Source organism: Zalophus californianus, chromosome 2 (assembly GCF_009762305.2).
Source record: "Zalophus californianus isolate mZalCal1 chromosome 2, mZalCal1.pri.v2, whole genome shotgun sequence".
In the NCBI taxonomy this organism is placed as follows: domain Eukaryota; kingdom Metazoa; phylum Chordata; class Mammalia; order Carnivora; family Otariidae; genus Zalophus; species Zalophus californianus.
Window position 1 is genome coordinate 88,513,877 of NC_045596.1, and position 15,727 is coordinate 88,529,603.

The 15,727-nt window shown below is 41.1% G+C and overlaps 1 protein-coding gene across 5 annotated transcripts in view; it reads left to right on the forward strand.

Annotated features, from left to right (window-relative positions):
• The window catches only part of SGMS2 (sphingomyelin synthase 2), an 83,965-nt gene that overhangs the window by 11,303 nt on the left and 56,935 nt on the right, over window positions 1-15,727 (forward strand). The window contains exon 1 of one of the 5 annotated variants that reach the window (XM_027598133.2): window positions 1,351-1,638. The exons of the other annotated variants lie outside the window; for them this stretch is intronic. The gene's annotated coding sequence lies outside the window, so the exon portion shown is untranslated. Of the gene's footprint in view, window positions 1-1,350; window positions 1,639-15,727 lie in introns of those variants that run through there. 5 annotated transcript variants of the gene reach the window in all.

Genomic DNA, 15,727 nt, shown 5'->3' on the forward strand with positions numbered 1-15,727 from the left:
TCGCCACGTGTGGCTAGCAGCTACTCTACTGGGCAGTGCGTCTCTGACCAGCTTTATCCTTACGCAGCAATACCCTCCGTGAATCTGGAGAGAATTCTTTAATAGTTGCCATCCAGTGATTCTGGTATGTTATATAAAAACTGAATGATGTCATGGAGTCGCCTTGGTGAGCTCCAGAGAAAGATGGTTCTGGTGCCTTTTGCTAGAACGAGTGAACAACAGGCTGAACAGTACAGTAGAACATGTCTCTAAGGTTGTCGGTAATGTAAATGTGTGAATTTCAATGTCAGGAGGTGTGCCTGGGCCTAGAAAAGAATTAGATAATTAGGCTCATGCTTACAGAAAAGATGACTGTTCACATGCATGTGTGAGCTGTGATACCATGGGATGTGTGTGGCGTCTGGCCTGGCCTCAGCCCCTGGGCTTCAGGGCATTTAACTCCTCTCGTTTCTCACCTCACTGTCCGACCTGTTTATCTGCCACTGTCTTCATCCTGTCCTTGCCCTGTTTATATATATAATGCTGCTCACTTGTTACGCCCTCGCTCAGTTGCTTATTGTAACAATTTGAGAAGCAAGACTCCTGTAAAGCCTAGATGACAGAAACCATCACTTGATATCAAATATCCGTCTGCCAGGAACTTAAAATTAGAGTATAAGAAGGCCTAGGCATGGAGTGAGAGGGAGAGAAGGAAGGGAAGGGTGCAGGTCTGTGTGGGAAAATAACTAAAAGCAGAGGGTTCGGAGCAAAAAATTCCCCAGTTCCTGGGCAAGCCACTGTTGTCACGAAATTCCAAGATAGGTTGCTTTGGGTTTCATAAATGTATTGACTGATGCAAACACCTCCATGACACAGATGGTTGAGACATAGTCCCAAGCCCTCCTCAGTTCCTTCTGAAATTGATTAATACACTAAACACAGTGTTTTGAGCACTTGCTATGTGCTAGACTTTATTCTTGATTCTAGGGAGTCAGTGAACAGGAGTCGAGGTTTCTACCCTCCTGGAGACTGTTGGAGTTGATGTGTTGAGAGAAGAAAAGGTGCTGCAAAGAAAGGTTGAGCCATGTAAACAAGTAAGACCAATACCTAAACAAGGTCAAGTTCAGGTTGGACCTGTTCTTTAGAGGCAGCATGGTCACCTGGTGGAGAGTGACTGGGAAAGCCTGCTCCAGCCCAGTCAGGAGAGGCTCCTTGGAAGCCGCGGGACTCGCACTGAGGTGTAAAGCATGAGAGGGAAGGGCGTGTGCTTGGTCACACAAGGAGCGGGTGGGGGAAGTGGTGAGGCCGGCAGGATCCGGCGGGGTGGGGCTTTGCAGACTTGGTCGGGAGGATGAGTCCTCTTGCAAATGCAGTGAGAAGGTGTCGCAAAGCAGTCTAAAATAAGGAGCAGGCATGATTTACATTGGTGACAGACTCTGGGGGCTGGGCAGAGAAGGAAGCAGAAGGGGCCAAGAGTAAAAGCAGGATCAGTTGTGAGGCCACTGCCCGAGGACGGATGTGGCCAGCAGCAAGAAGAAGGCGGGGTTGGCGAGGGAGAGCCCTGGATGGATTGCAGAGGGACGGAGGTCGGACTGGCACGATTTATGGCGGGGCTTGGATGAGTGACGCAAGCGAGCAGAAGTCAAGCAGGACTCCCAGGTGAGAGAGTTGCAGGGAATGGAGTTCTGTTCTGGCCACCGGTTAGTTTGCGTTGCCTGTTAGCCCTTCCTAAGGGAGACAGACGTCGGCCAGTCGTGACTGAGGGACCTGCACTCAGGGGTGAGGTCAGGGTCTGAGCTGTTTGGGGCATCTGCCATCACCTAGGGGGATTTCACAGGCAGAGAAGAGAGCCAGAGATCAGGCTCCAAGCAATGGCGGGAGTTGAGAAATGGAGTAGGAGACCATGGAGGAACCAGTGAGGCAGGAGGAGGACCAGAAGAGACGGCGACAGAATCCGGTGTCTAGAGCAGGATAGGGTAATCAGTGCTGTTGTAAGTTCCTGAGAAGTCGAGTAAGAGAACACAGTATTTGCTGGGTTTACCAATATGGAGGATGCCTTTAGGTGGTGATCTTGTTTTTTAGAGAAGTGACTTAAGGCACAAATGATTTGACCTCCAGCGTCTCCTGCGGTGGACTTTCCTCGCTCACTCCCTTCTCCACATCACCCCTGCGGCCTAGGTGTTCTCCCTCTGTTCCAGAAGTACTGAGGCCTTTCTCTGTTCCCGGACTGCCATATCGGAACATGATTTTAGGTTCTTTCAGACTGAGCTCCTTAACAGCAAAATTTATAGGGTGGTGGTTTTGTTTTGTTTTGTTTTGTTTGTACATCCTAGCATGATGCAGACACTCAATACACATTTTCTGAATCGACGCGTTGAGTATTTTTGAATACTGTGTTCTTGCTTGTGTTATTTACCCCTGTGTTGTGGCAGGCAGAGGCCAGGGAAGAGCACAGAAGTTTTCACATTCTCAGTCTGCTGCCCTCTGCCTTCTATAGCTGTGGTGGTCTTGCTGGGCTGAGGTTAGCTTTTGCTCAGGTTTGGCCCCTCCCCCCTCCCTCCTCATCCGCCCCCCGCCCCCCCCCCCCCCCCCCCCCCCCCCCCCCCCCCCCCCCCCCCCCCCCCCCCCCCCCCCCCCCCCCCCCCCCCCCCCCCGCACTGCTTACCAGAGGCTGCTTTGGAAGCCTTGCTTAGCTCTGGGCTTCCCTCCGTCCTCTCTTCTTGGCCCTTTCTCGCATACCTTGTACCTTCTTGGGAGCCACATGCGAGCACCTGTGGAGATCACTTCCCTATTTCAGAAACCCCTTTCTTGTCCCCACCTTCAAATTCTTTGGGTGAAGTCATCTGCAATTACTCCATACAATTTACCTGCCACTTTTACCCCATTGCCTACTTAACGGGTCTTAAAGGCCTTGAAGCAACTGATTAGAGCAAGAGGGTTCTTTTTAGCAAGTTTTTTTTTTTTTTCCTCCGTGTGTGTGTGTGTGTGTGTGTGTGTGTGTGTGCTGTGTGGGGAGAATTTTTTTTCTTCTACACTATTTCTCTCACTTTGTTTTCCACTTCGTCATCCTCCCGTTGCAACACCGCAATTCTCCTAGTTGCTGTGGAGATACTAAGTGCTTTGCTAATAATGGAGGATTATTCCTTTAGGTGGAAGAAGAGAGGCAAGAGGAGAATATAAATCTTTTTGTGCAAATGTTTCCCAGTAACAATAACTAGGTGGTACTAGAGACTGTGGTGCAGAAATGTCTATATGGGGTTGGCTTATGTTTTCAGATGGTTCTCTTAGAGATTAATTCCCTACTTTACTACTTTACAATTCATTCCTTAGTTTATATTCTTTGTCTAGTAGGACGTTGTCCCATATAGACCAAATTTTTTGTGGATGTCATCTTTTAAAATTTATTTCTTAAAACCTTTTGTTAAATAAAAAAAACCTTTAAAAAAAACTTGACTAAAGGATACACATTTTCATATTGTTCATCTGATTTTTATTTCATGAGATCTTACAGTTTTCCATGGACTTTTTTTTTTTAAGATTTATTTATTTTAGGGGCATCTGGGTGGCTCAGTCGGTTAGGCGTCTGCCTTCGGCTCAGGTCATGATCTCAGGGTCCTGGGATGGAGTCCCTCATTGGGCTCCCTGCTGAGCAGCAAGCCTGCTTCTCCCTCTGCCCCTTGCCCCTGCTCATGCTCTTGCTTGCTCACTCTCTCTCAAATGAATAAATAAAAAATCTTTAAAAAAGATTTATTTACTTTAGAGAGAGAACGCGTGCAAGTGTGGGGAGGGGCAGGAGGAGAGGGAGAGAGAAACTTTTAGCAGACTCCTTGCTGAGCTGAGCTCAGAGCCTGATGCGGGCTTGATCTGACGACCCGGAGATCAGGACCTGAGCAGAAACCAAGAGTTGGTTGCTTAACCAGCTGTGCCATCCGGGGCCCCTCCAATGACTTTATTATAATTAAAGTGATCATGTGTCCTGATTTGCCCTGGACAGCCCCAGTGTATAACTGTTGTCCTGATGTAATTACTAGTAAGGCTATCTTGCACTCTCAGAACTGGCCTGGTTAGGATGTTAAATTATATGGTCACCCTAATTAAAGACCACATTTATTTTTTAATTTTTTTTATTTTAAAAGATTTATTTATTTGAGAGAGAGAGCGGGGGGTGGGGCAAAGGAAGAGGAAGAGGGCGAGAATCCTCAAGCAGACTCCTCACTGAGCTCAGAGCCTGACTCAGGGCTCAATTTCAGGACCCTGATATCATGACATGAGCTGAAACCGAGAGCCCGATGCTTAACTGACTGAGCCACCCAGGTGCCCCTAAAGACCACATTTAATAGAAAACTAAGGGAATAAAGTATTTTATATAGTTTTGTTTTAATCCAGATAACATATATGTACGTATTTTTAGATATAGATGGATATACATATGTGGATTATATACACCCGTGTACACACACACACACACACACATATTGTTTTCTTTTATTTCCTCCAACTAATGGTTTGGAACTTGCCAAATGTCTTGATGCTAAAAAAATTTAAAAAAAAGTGTCTTGATGCTATAGAAAGACACATATATACTTATACATATAAACATACACACACACATATGTATATGAATTTCTCATCTTCATGATTCCCTTATGTTATATTTTCACTGAAATTCATTTTACTGTAATAATGCCTGACTTGGCTCCTCCTAAATGGACAGGAGCTCTATTCAGGGATTAATGTCCAAACAGCTGTTCTGATTTGAAATGACTTCTCATATCTCGTTTGATTTCCCTCTGTCCAATACAAATGCTCACCTGCTCACCTGTTCACATTAGATTTTTTTCCCCTGCATGTGGTAGAATTGGGTGTATATCCTAGACTATTCTGTTGTCTAGTGGCTCAGTTATTGATACACCCAAGGATAGGACAACAGCCACTAGAATAAGAAAAGAAAGGTCTTTTAAAATCTTGGATATCTTGAAGAGTAAAAAGTACCATTTTGATATTCAAACTTCATTTAAAAATATGCACACTCCTTCCCTAACCTATCCCCCCTTAGTGTCAAGTTTATTATTGTAAAATCTCTGGAAGTTGTATTAAAATTTTTATAATTGATCAAAGATCCTTGGGAAAATTTCTGGGAGTTTATGTTCTGGGGCCAAGGGGATCTTGAAGTGGCTTGAAAAGAAAGTGTTAGTGAATTGCTCTCAGGGTTAATCTCTAAAGAAGGGTGCTGGCATGTCCTTCAGTATGTCAGGGGAATACAAGTTGGTTGAAGGGGGGTGGGCTTGGCAAGAAGCAGAGAGTGCCATTTTGTGCCAGGCTGGGTGTGCTGTTGTAAACAGACAGACAAGGTCCCTTCCCTCTTGGAGCCTACCACCTAGTGTGGGAGCCATCCAATTAAAACAAGGAAACAAGTATATAATCACCAGTTGTGAAAGTGGATCAGTAGTGCTGAGAGAGAACAAGAGGGGAGACCTTCTCTAGGTCAGGAAAGCACCCCTTGAGGAAGGAAGATTCAAGATGAGAAGCGAAGGCTGAGGAGATGCTAGTCGTTTGTAGTTGTTAATGAGGGCAACCTATGATGGTGTTGCTGTATCAAGGTGGGACTCAGGTTAAATAATTTGTTCTGGATCATTTAGTCAGTTTGTAGCAAATAAGGTGCCCTCTGGGTTCCTCTGTCAGTGTTTCTCAACCCCCCTCCTTTTTTTTTTCATTATTGGCTTTTTTAAATAGTTTTTTCCTAACTATTCTCTTCCCCCTGTGAAATTTTAATGCCCTTTGGAGGATCACAAACCATATCTTCCACCCTTAGAGCACCAATTTTCACCAATGAGAAAGCACACTCTATGAGTTATTGTCTGTGGGGTGCATTTTAGGGCAGTCAGAAATAGGCTTTTATTGAGTTAACGTAGTATCCTTGGATCTCCATCTGGATTTGAAGTTTCTTGAGGCAGAGACCGTCTTCAGTAGGGACAACAGTAATAATGGGTGCCACTTACCGTGACTTTTTTTTTTTAATCTTTCATGAGTTTGGGAAGAGTAAAATAAAAGCATCTGAAGCAGAGTATGAAAAACCCTAAATGGTCTAGTTCATCTAATTTTCTATTTAGATGAAGAAACAAAGATTACTAGGAAGGCTGGGATTAATCAGTCTTTTTAATCCACTTTGGTGCCATTTCCAGGACACTCTTGGTAAGGAGCAGATTCAGGAAGATGGTGATCGTCAGGAGAAGTCCAAGTTTTATTAAATTAACAGCCTGAAGATTTGCATGTGCGCAAAGTTGCAGTCGCACCTAGAGAGATTAAGTTGGCAGATTCTTCAGATACTTTTCTAAAACATGATAAAGATCATGAGAAGGGTGCTGTGTAGAGGGATGAAAAGGAAAATTTGGTTAGTGATCACTTCTGTGTTTCCAAGGCAGCATATCTGTCGAAAAGGCAGCTCTACAAGAACTTAAGAGAAAAGTGAACTAAAGATATAGGATACCAGTAAGCTTTTTAAGAGAAGGAAATTAAGGGGGTGATGTAACTATTCTTTACCACTCAGATTCTTTTGTCATTAAGGTTGGGATTATACGTGTCTATAGGACATGGGTTTATCGAGATACTTCATGTAATATATAAGGTTAGGAGAAATGCAGGGAATATATCTGAAATTAGGTGATGGAACCTCTAGTCTGGCTCTTTCTCTGTATCATGTATGTGAGAGAGAGAAATTTAGATCAAGCTTGTTCTAGTTAATCTGGCCAACAGTCTTGGAAACTGGAGAAAGGTGTACCTGTTTTAATGACCGGTCTTGTAATTTCCTCCTGTGCCTCAGTGAATTTTGGAGGTAGGCTCAGTGGATGACACAGACTTCTAAATTTTGCAGTGATTACTTCCTTTTACTGTATCTTCATCCACCACCAGTCACATACAGATTTTAATTTTTTTCAAGATTTCTATTCAGTGGTATAATCCAAGTCTACTCTTCCCCCCAACCATTTCTAATCTTGCTTTTTAGTTGTTTTGTTTACCTTCTTGACAAGCCCATCACCTTTAGTAGGTGAGCGAGAAGTAGGAAAATTATGAAACTACAGCCAGATGGATGTAATTTATAAAATCTTTCCAAAGGGTAAAGTGGAAAAGACGAAAAGTAGAGGTAATGTATGCTTTCGGTCCCTAAACCTCATTTCTGTTCTTTTTGCCCCATTTGCACAAGCAGTGGAGCCCTGACCTTACTCTGCCATCATTAAGAAAATGAAGCTGAATTTGCTTGTTTGTTTTATTTTATTTATTTTTTTTAAAAGATTTTATTTATTTATTTGAGAGAGAGAGAATGAGAGATAGAGAGCACGAGAGGGAAGAAGAGGGTCAAAGGGAGAAGCAGACTCCCTGCTTAGCAGGGAGCCTGATGCGGGACTCGATCCTGGGACTCCAGGATCATGACCTGAGCTGAAGGCAGTCGCTTAACCAACTGAGCCACCCAGGCGCCCTGCATGTTTGTTTTAAATGATGTACTTGCACCGTGCTTCTGAAATGCCATTTGTGAAACAATCAGGGTTGGATACATACTTTTTTATCCAAGTAATTAATTACCTATTTTTTAATTCTAAGAACCCTTTGATTCCTTCCAACATGAAACAAACAAAAGAACTATTGACAAAATGCCTTTTTGAATCATTTGTCTTCAAAAACATTTTTATTCATTCAAATGAGATTTGATTATCTTCTACAAAGAATTTGGATTGAGTCTTTAAACCCAGCCAGAATTTAGCAAATATAGCTGTCTGATGAGCCACCTTTATTATTAAATATTTGTTTATAAACCATACGTGTTACTAATAGTTTCTAAATATTATGTCTGGAAACGGAAGTAGTGGAAGTGATGTGGTGTCAGCTGTGAATTGCCGTGGACACGGTTGTCAATGAGAAGCGGAATGAGCTGAGGGTGGCCAGCTACAGGACATTGGAAACGGAAGTATGAGGCCCAGACTCCTTAGAGTCAGCCTCCATCCCGAGGCTGCTTTCACAGGAAGAGGTTCCAAGGTCCCACACCCTTTGGGTTAGGACTAAAGAGTAAAATCATCGTGCAGTAGGGTTCTACTTTACAAAAGGCATTCAGGGTAACCAGATTCCATGTGCAGTTGTGAACTGACAATGTAATTCATAGAAGCCTTAAGAAGGCTTGATTGAAATTGACATGTTTAATTTAAGATCACAGTATACAACTTACATGGAATTTTGCAAATGGCAGAAAAATATCTTTTGGACCTGGCCACTATTTCTGTAGTCACATTTCCGTCTTATTGGCAGATATGCTTCATGTCAGCCACATCTTAATTGATGGAAGGTTCTTGGTAGACGGTTGCTAGAGGCAAATGCAGCTTGGGAACTCTTCCGTTAGGGGGCTCCATTAACGTGAGCGTTTGGCTACAAGAATGTTCTTAAGGGATGTCTTAGATGTCCTGTTGGAAGCAAAACAAGTCTTCTTTTAGATGTGGTTTCATCTGGGGACAGTTTTGCAAATGGCACGTTATGGCTTTGTGCTAAGCGCCTCCCTCTGTGTGCATAGGCTGCATTGAATGAGGCCTTTAATTTCAGCAGGGATGAGATGTGTCCTGCCATTTGGTGTACAGAGCATAGCCTTCGTGTTGGTTGGGATGGATATGTATGTGGAATATGAAAACCTGTGGGGGGCAGTGATGGAGTTACAGATCTAAACATGTTCTACCACAAAATGGGGTACTGCTCTGACCACAGAGGTCTCTTCGTCAACATTAAGTAGTGTTTAGAACGCTCTCTACATTTAGAAGGCTTAAGGGCTTTTGAATTATAAGGCAAATTTAGATCAGCGGTGTGTTTGAGCAAATTGTCTTTGTTCTTGAAGGACATAACCAGAGCTGTTTTTGCCATTAATGTTGGAATATTGCTTTGCAGCTTAAATCACAGTATTTGGAGTTTTATTTTTGAAAAAATTATCACTGTCTTAAATGTGAATGAGTTTATAAGTAAATTTGAGAAGTACTTTTTTTTAATTAATAGGCTTTATTTTTTGGAGCAGTTTTAGGTTTACAGAAAAAGCAGAAATTGCAGAGTTCCCATATGTTGGGCCCCCTCCCCGCCAGTTTTCCCTATCATTAACATCTTGCTTCAGTGTCATACATTTGTTATCATTGATGAGCCAATACTGACACGTTATTATTAACTAAAACCCATAGTTTACATTAGAGTTCACTCTTTGTGCTGTGTATTCTATGGAGTTTGAAAAATGTGTAATTACATGTATTACATTATGGTATCATATAAAATAGTTACACTGCCCTAAAAATTCCCAGTACTTCACCTTTTCATTCCCTGGCCCTAACTCCTGGCACTCACTGAGTTTTTTTTTTTTTTTTTAAGACTTATTTATTTTAGAGAGAGAAAGAGTGTACAAGTGGGGGGGGAGGGGCAGAGTGAGAGGGGGTGAAGGAATCCCAAGCAGACTCCATGCTGAACACAGAGCCCGACATGGGACTCAGTTTCACAACCCTGAGATCATGACCTGAGCGGCAATCAAGAGTCGGCTGCTTAACCAGCTGAGCCAACCCAGGCGACCATTTGTAGATATTCTTTACCAGGTTGAGGAAATTTCCTTCTATTCTTAACTGAGAGTTTTTATCAGGAATGAATGCTGGATTTTGTCAAATACTCTTTCTGTGTCTATTGATATGATCATGAGGTTTTTCTTCTTTAGCCTCTTGATGTGATAGATTACATTATTGATTTTTTAATGTTTAATTAGCTTTGCATGCCTGGTATAAATCATAGTTATGGTGTGTAATTGTTTTTTTTTTTTTACATTGTTGGATTGAATTTGCTAATATTTTGTTGAGGATTCTTTTCATCTTTGTTCGTGATGAGAGATATTGGTGGTCTGTAGTTTTAATGTCTTTGTCTGGTTTTGGTGTTAGAGTAATGCTGGCCTCATAGAGTGAGTTACAAAGTCCTCCCTTTGCTTCTGTCTTCCAAAAGAGATTGTAGAGGATTGGTGTAGTTTCTTCCTTAAATGTTTGGTAGAATTTACCCACGATGCCATCCGGGCCAGGTGCTTTGTATTTTGGAATGTTATTGATTCAATTTCTTTAATAGATATAGGCTTATTCAGATGGTCTGTTTCTTATGTGAGTTTTCTCAGATTGTATCTTTCAAGTAATTGGTCCAGTTCACCTAGGGTATCAAATTTGAGGGCATAGAATTGTTCATAGTATTACATTATTGTCCCTTTAAAAGCTGTAGTGATGTCCTCTCTTTAATTTCTGATATTAGTAGTTTGTGTTGTCCCTTTTTTCTTAGCCTGCCTAGAGACTAAATTTAGTAATCTTTTCAAAGAACCAGCTTTTGGTTCTATTGACTTTTCTCTAGTAATTTCTTTTCAATTGCATTGATTTATGCTGTCATTTTTATTATTTTCTTTTACTTTGGATTTAATTTGCTCTTCTCTTGCTAGTTTCTTAAGGTATAAGCTTAGCTTATTGATTTATATCTTTTCCAAAATATGTATTTGCTACTATAGATTTCCCTCTAAGTACTGCTTTTGTTGTATCCCAAAAATTTTAATAAGTTGTGATTTTATTTTGATTTAGTTCAAAATATTTTAAAATTTCTCTTAAAATTTCTCTTGACCCGTGTGTTAATTACGAAGTGCGTTGTTTAATCTCCTATTTTGGGATTTTCCTGCTCTTTGTTACTGAGTTCTAGTTGAATTCCACTGTGGTCTGAGAAAGAAGACACCGTTTGATTTCCTTTAGATTTATTAAGGTGTGTTTTATGGCCTGATATGGTCTATCTCAGTGAATGTTCATGTGAGCTTGAGAAGAATGTGTATTCTGCTGTTTTTGATGAAGTCCTCTACATATGTCAATTGATCTAGTTGATTGATTTTTTTGTTTTGTTTTGAGAGAGACAGAGCACGCACATGTGCGTGCACGTGTGCAGGCAGGAAGAAGGGGGCAGAGGGAGAGAGAGAATTTTAAGGAGGATCCCGGGCTCGATCTCATGACCCTGAGATCATGATCTGAGCCGAAATCAGGAGTCAGATGTTTAACCAACTGAGCCTCCCAGGTGCCGCCCCAGTTGACTGATTTTTATTGCTGGGTTCAACTATGTCCTTACTGATTTTCTGCCTGCTGGACCTGTTAAAGTGACTTTTTAAAGATCACAATTAGCGATATCAGAATCCAGATTAAAGCCAGATCTCCTAATTGGAATGAAATATTTTTTACCCATGATGTTTCCCCTAGGAATCCCCTTTGCTCCTTATTTTCATCATATTTCCTACGGCTGACAATTAGAGAGTGGCTCACCCACTAATACACTATTATAGTTTAACCAAAGTACTGTGAAAAGTGAATGGGTGTATCTTGACTGGAGAGAGTACACATGTGTGCATTTCTTTTATACATTTTGTTTGTTTAGAGATGTGATGGAAAACTGGGATTATATGCTATCTGTAAACCTTTCTGCAAGGATAAGTTAAGAATTATTCTTTACTTTTCCCTGTAGCAAGCTTTAGACACTGTAGGGAGATGGGGGCAGGTGAATCTGGAGTTCTTTTTCCATGTGCTGAACCTCATCCTTCTCTTGAAGGTGGCATATGCTAAGGTCAAGGTGGCATCCAAGGTGTCCAAGCTATAGATAGTACTCTGAAAGCAAGACAGAGAGAAGCATGGTCACTAATGACGACATTCATGTTTACTCCAACTTTTACTTTTTGTGCCTGAGGTGTAACCTCTGACCACACATGACTTAGAAGCTCAAGGTAAAAGCATGTGGCTGACTTGCTTATTTGGTCAGCATCACCATCCCATTTGGTGACAGCTCATTAGAGCCTGGGTGGTGCCTCAGCTTCCACCACCGGGACTTCTGGTTTCCATCTAAATGCTCAGCTCTGGCCCCTACCCCCAAAATGTGTTCATCATGCCAGATCTCTGGGTGATTTGCTTCATCTTCCTTTATGTTGCTCAAGATTCAGTTACAAAAAGTTCTATTAGCCAGCCCCTCATTTCACTTCCTTCTTTCTTCTTCTTCTTTTCCAGTTATTCCTGGTACTTTAGTTGTTCTATTTGGACACAAAACAACTCTTTGGAGTCCTGAGAGTTTACTTTCTTGACTCTCCTTTTGTTCTCTGAACATCATCCTTCATCTGATACTTAAAAGAACATCTCGGGGCGCCTGGGTGACTCAGTCGGTTAAGTGTCCTTAAATGTCTGACTCTTGGTTTCAGCTCAGGTCATGATCTCAGGATCCTGGGATGGAGCCCTGCCTCGGGTTCTGTGCTCAGCATGGAGTCAGCTTGCGATTCTCCCTCTCTCCCTGGTCTCCTTGCTCTCTCTCCCTCAAAATAAATAAATACCTTAAAAGATGTTGGCTGTGTGAAATAAGGCTTATGTAAATATGCTGGTCTGTAATTTGCCCTAGCATTGTTTGGAAGGAATGTTGGAAACCTGTTGGATGAGACTGAGAGATGGGCAAGGATGCACAAGGTAAACCAGGTAAACTCTTTATAAACGAGTTGAAGGAAGTATAAGTTATTCGTTTTTAAATCCAAGTTTCTCACAAGAGAAGCAAACTGCTGATAACTCGTGAGGAAGCTAGAGTGAACCACCTCTTAGAAATCTTAAGAGCAAGGACAACAGGGTGCCTGGGTGGCTCACTCGTTAGGCATCTGCCTTCGGCTCAGGTCATGATCCCAGGGTCCTGGGATCAAGCCCCACATCGGGCTCCCTGCTCCGCGGGAAGCCTGCTTCTCCCTCTCCCTCTCCCCCTGCTTGTGTTCCCTCTCTCGCTGTCTCTCTCTCTCTTAGATAAATAAAATCTTAAAATAAAAAAAAAGAGCAAGGACAACAAAAGAATAGGAGAGAAAAATAAAAACTGGAGGAAATGGTCCCAGATCCAAGAGACTGGAATGACTGGGAATCTGAAGGAGATTCCTGAGCAAGAGATGGAGTGTTTGCACAGTTTAACGCTGGATAAACAACTCAGGTGTAGCTAGTGTGCTCATTCTGTTAAGCTACTCAGGTATGTACAGGACACTGTTGGATCCTGGTGGTTTTGATTATAATACTTATGTGTATCCTGAGGAGCTACTCTGCCTCCAACAAATGTACTCTCTCCCTGACCAGAGGTGAACTCTCTCTGGCAGCCTCTTACTAATAACAACCCCCTCCCAAATTTGTTTCCATCTTAGTTCATATTTATTCATGTCTCATTTCATTTTTACTTCTAGCTTCATTTTTATTTTAAAAGACAAGATTTTGTTTGAGCCAGACTAATCATAGTACATTTTGCTTTATGTACTATGTACATATGTACATTTTGCTTTAATTTTATGAACTATAATTATGCCATATTTAACCAGAGAGGCTGACCTCTTTGCTACTTGGTGGTACATTACCACAAATGGCATCTTGCTAAAACGAAAACTTTTAAGTTTCCAGGACAGAGTGTTTTTATTTGCTTACCACACACAGTGACCAAAATGAAAAATAGGGTTTATTATTTTTATCCTTAGTACATAATGATATTAAACAGACTTTGTGCTTATGGTAAATGTTTTTTTAGAGACTGTTAATATGGTAACTGACATTTGGAAATTTGTGTTGGGATTTTAGCCTCATCTTTTCTCTAACTTTTTAATTATAACAACAACTCGTGTTTATTTTAGAAACATTTAAACCTGGATAAGAAGGAAGGTTTAAGTCACATAATCTGTCACCTGTTACTATTTTGCATTATCTTTCCAGCATTGTGTTTACACATGCAACTTGACAGGATAAATAGGGTCATAGACATATTGCTGGTTTGTACTCTTGAATGTATCATGAACCTCTTGTCACTCCCCACTAAACACGGTAAGGAAGTATTTCGTATTCCATTGTGTCCATCCAACACAGTGTATTTAAGCAATCCTCTGTTGTTGGACACTTAGTTATTTCTAGCTTCTTACTATTGTCAACAATGTTATAGGCTCAGAGCTGAATCTTTGTTCACATTCTTAGGTTGTTTGTAAAATAGAAGAAATGTTTTACAGTAGTCCTGGAGAGGAGTTTGATGATTTGGTTTGTTTTTTAGCCAACTTAATATGTGAAAACATGACCTCTCACTTTGATTTGGGTTTCTTTGCTTACCAGTAAGGTTAAACACTTTCTCACTTTCAGTATTAAAGTACAGAAGGGTTATAAGTTTCACTGTTGTATCTTGTCATTTCTTATGACTTTTACTCTTAAGTTGTTGAGGAGTTTGGCTAGAACAGTAATACCTTTGTGTCATGAAGGAAAGGACTAGATTGCCAGATTTGTGAACTACGTTTGTGGAAGACCTAACAGAAAAAATATAGAAAGCAGACACAGGGCTTTTTAATCTGTTGTTCAACCTTTCCCTCTAGCTTTAAAAAAAAAAAAAAAAAAAAAAAAAATTTACTCCTATTTCTGGGATATTTTGAATGCAGTCTGTATTAGGCAGAGGGAAGTACAGAGTGACCTTTCAAGATATTTTAAATTTAAGAGTCTATAATTAGAAAACACTATTTGAGTTCTCATAACATAATTTTAAAGTACCCATTTAAATTGGTGGGTCATTCCTATTCCTCCTTTTCTCCTTCACACTCTCATTCATATCTGCCATATGTACATACAAAGACTCTGCTTCTGAAAATACTCAAGGCATCAAATTTGTCAGTTTTATAATATTACAACGCTTTCCCTCTCCCCTGCCCTCTATAGCATTACTTCAGTGACTTCCTTATCTGACTTGTAAAGAGCTTACATGGGACTCTTTAGGAACACAGCTCACTGTCTTATAAAGAGGGAGTTAGGCCGTGAACAAATACCCATTGACTTGTGTGCCGGGGAGACAGCAGAAAACCTGACAGATATGGTCCCTTCCCTCATGGAGTGTACAGAAAAGAGACAAGTAAATCTTTGCTAACAATTGACTACATAATTATACTTATCAAACTGTTATGATGGAGAAAGCGGATAATGTGGCTTTGGTGAAGGGGACCCTAATGCAGCCTGGAGGAATGAAGAAAGCCTTCTGTGAGGAAATGAGGCCTGTCCAAGCATACCTAGGGATTAGTTAATACATGCTGTCCCTGGCTCTCCCTTGCCGGTGAACTGCACGTGAATTCATCAAACAGCTTTCTTCGGTGGCTTAACAATACCTCACAAGTATTAACGTGAAAATATACTGCTATAGTTGATTAACAATTTGAAGATGAACACTGAAGAAAAATTCTTAAATAATTAGCCTTAAGAACAACATACTTTGCCTGCTGGAATGAAAAAGGTTGACAAACCACGGGGACGCCATCTTCTTTGTAGGACTTGTGGAATAACCATGGAAGTTCAGTGGTACTGCGTCTTCTGTATAGAGGACGGGAGTATCTGGAGCAACAGAGGTCCTTTTCTAGCTAAGATTTGCTCTCTAATAAAATAAAAATTCACCTCTTTTCCAATTTATATTCTACATTCCAACTTACAATAAAATGCATCTTAACCACAGTGGTTTTTGTCATTTGGAAACTCTCCATGTTTTACTGCTAGGTAGAGCCTGAGATGAGTATGACAAAAGCAATATTCTTTTAAATTGTTTAATCCCCCAAAACGATTTTATGGCTGTTCTTTGCCAGAAAACAACTCTCAAGTCCATTAGACTTAAAAACAGATGCTTCTGGGGAAAGTTGCTTTCAATGCATCAGGTTACTTAGGTTTTTTTTTATGTGGCT